We start from the raw sequence: 3,271 nt of genomic DNA on the forward strand, positions 1-3,271 counted from the left end.
GACAACCTTTACTTAGGGGGACCTCAAGATATGCTTATGGTAAAATATCACTACTTACAAGTCAGTGCTTACAAATTAAAATTAGAAACTCAAAACTGTAAAAACTCAATTTTGAATAAATAAATTTATACATAAATGTATTTATTAAAAAAATTTGAGTTATTACAGTTTTGAAATTTGGAGTTAATATAAATTTTGAGTTAAAATTGTATTAACTCAAAATTGTGTTAGCTCAAAATTGTGTTAGCTCAAAATTGTGTTAACTGAAAATTGTATTAACTCAAAATTTTACTAACTGAAAATGTTATTAACTGTAAATTTTGTGTTACCTTCAAATTTTATTAACTGAAAATGGTATTAACTGAAAATTGTGTTAACTCAAATTTTAGTAATCTGTGTGGCCATTCAATCAATTATGTTAACATTCAATAATTTCTTATTATTTTTCAAAAAGTATGCGTTTTTACGGTATTTGTTTTGAAGAAAACGTGAAGAAAGATATCGTAAATAATTTACCCTATTGTACTTTACGATTATAACGTTACTTATAGAAAAAAATTGAGGTGCCTACGTGTGAAAATTCGTAGCGCCTTTAACACGTGAAGTTATGTTCCAATAAATATAATTTGACATGATAATTGAACGTTGTGTATTATCTCCGCCAGAATTAGATTCTGCCCCGCATTTAAGAACGAACAACTTGAGCCACGTATAGTCATTCGGAAAACCAAAATGAAATATCTAACGTACGTTTTGGTAAGTTGTTGACCAAATATTTAACATTTTTGTTGAACAGGAACTGAGCGAGAGGACGATTTTACCATAAGAAACATAATATAAAACTATGATACTTATAATTCTTCGAATGCTAATGTACTTAAAGGCATTCTGTTACCCCAACGATATAAATCTTCAAACTTTCAATGGTTTATATTTTCCGGGTTTATTAAACAACTGCTGAAATAACAAGTAACTATAAAAGTGTTGCATTTTTAAAGCTTAGCTCGCTGCTGATACTGAATATCGCCGAGCGTGGTTTTTGCAGAGCATTTTTAAATGCAGACTCTGACGATTATAACTGTGGTATTATTTGTACGGCCGGCCAAGGAATTGATTCCGTTTGTAAGAAAATATTTAATTCAAAGATGAATTTTTTAATTGGTGCTTTTTTCAATGACCTAGACTTTATTGTATTATTTAGTTACACAATTGACCAGTTCAATTTTTGGAGGGAAAAAGTAACCTCCAGCTCCGAAATTGGTTTGGATTGAATCTTCCATTAACGAAATTAATGTATTTTAATAAATCGAAATAAAATACATATAAATATGAATTTATTTTGCACATTTTATACTGTTCAATACGAAATGTCTTCTATTAAAGGGACAATAAAGTTGAATTTGAATGGTAGATTACGTTTTCAACTGCCTTCCACTTTAGGCTTAACAGAAGCTACTGGTGATTGGCGGTAATAAACGATTTAATAAAACCCATTCAACATTTCGCCTGGATGTGAAAGCTATTTTTTAAACGGTCCTTGTAAGGGCTGGTTTTCAAAAATTAAAAATGGTAAGAGCTTTGACGATAAAAACCTGTTTTAAGTCTAAAGCTTGTTTTCCACTGGCGCGCGCAACGACGCGTTTCTCAGCTTTGAAACGTTCAAACGTTTTTTCACGCGTAAAGAAAATAACATTATGACGCGCGCTAGTGGAAAACAAGCTTAATGTGATTTTTGGTGTTCACGCGGAAAAGCTTTGTTAAGCCTAACCGAGATATTTTGTGTTAAAAGTACGAGTGATTGACGCGCAGCGCCTCTAGGGGCGAGCTCGCGCGTAACTTGGTTAAAAATAAACAACAATTCCCGTTGACGCTAATGTAAATGTAGCGATGATTTTTACATTTTTCCATAACCCATGAAGGCCAATGTGAAGAATAGCCCCCCCTATTATTTTTCGTTTTTTATTCGATTTATTGGTAGCATTTTTTACGCTGAATTTAATGGTGTATTAATTATTATCCGCAAACATATAAATTAAAAGTTATCGGGAATGGGATTTTTCAATTTTCACGGGTATTATCCTGAGATTTCACTGGCTGGTCTACCCCGAGATAGAGTAGGACACATGAAAACAAACTTTCATTTTGGTCTATACTAATTGAATATCAATTAATGATTTGGGCCAATGTGAAGAATTGAACATCAATTAACTATTTTACTTTTCCGCGTATTTGGACAATACTTGATGCGTTATGGCTAGGTAATGTCCTCTAGGTCGCGTTATAGACGGCCCATCGTGATAGCAAGAATGGGGTTGGGGTGGCGCCGTCAGGCACCAATATTCTGTTTTCGATTGCACAAGTTGAAATTCTGTCGATAAGAACTTTTCTTACCCTCGCAAATGCTTTGAAATTGTAGATTTTTCACACGTGTTAACGAAGTCCTTTGGGCTATTTTTAACAATAGGTACTTTTGTTTTTTTTGGTTTTTTTTATTGTTTTCGGGTTTACGATACTTGATGCGTCAGGCTTGGTGCTGTCCTCTAGCTTTTTTTAGTATGGGGTTGGGGAGGCGCTGCGCGGCCCCAGCTGTCGAGCGAAGTGAGTGCGCGGCGCCGTTAGGCGCCAATACTTAGAGTACATTCGACGTTGTATAAGTCAACATCACACAGAAGTCATAGTATGGTTAAAAAAAACCTAAAATGCGTTGAAATACGAGAAAAATTCCCAACCCTTAAAAGTTAGTACTGTTCTGCATTTCAGCCTTTTCCTTTTTCGTCATCAGTCCTACGTTCTCCAAAACGTATTAAAATCTAGACATTTAAAGAATCGTCCTCCTCATCAGTCCTACGTCATCAAATAAACAAACAAATCTCGAAATATGTCGTATTTCCCGTTGTAAAAATTGCTGGCCAGTAACAATTTTACATTGATCATATCTTTTTAAATAATAAATTGCGATTAAAACTTTTTGCATTGTTAAAAAATCCCATTCTTTGAGGTACATATCATTAACATATTCAGTTCCCTCCCAAATCCCTTATTTGTAAGAGTTAAGTATAGTCTACACTACCACTACAAATTTCATTTTCAGTATTACTCCTTAGTACACACCAAACATAAAGTTTCATTTCACGTGTCCTGCTCTATCTCGGGAGAAAAAGTATAGAACTCACATTAAACTATTGTCGAAAATGCATTGAAATTGACGGTTTTCAAAACGCGTTAACTAAACTAATTCTCATTTGCGGTTACTAAAAGAAATACCTTCGTA

At 33.7% G+C, this 3,271-nt stretch overlaps 1 long non-coding RNA gene across 1 annotated transcript; it reads left to right on the plus strand.

Annotated features, from left to right (window-relative positions):
• Nucleotides 1-645: 645 nt before the first annotated feature.
• On the plus strand, nucleotides 646-1,333 carry LOC149934475 (uncharacterized). Its single transcript, XR_016472292.1, has 3 exons — nucleotides 646-756; nucleotides 999-1,122; nucleotides 1,202-1,333. It is a non-coding gene; the product is annotated as an uncharacterized LOC149934475 (long non-coding RNA).
• The last annotated feature ends 1,938 nt before the right edge of the window (nucleotides 1,334-3,271 follow it).

The sequence above is a fragment of the Leiobunum rupestre genome, chromosome 7 (assembly GCF_980474605.1).
Source record: "Leiobunum rupestre chromosome 7, qqLeiRupe1.1.hap1, whole genome shotgun sequence".
NCBI lineage: Eukaryota > Metazoa > Arthropoda > Arachnida > Opiliones > Sclerosomatidae > Leiobunum > Leiobunum rupestre.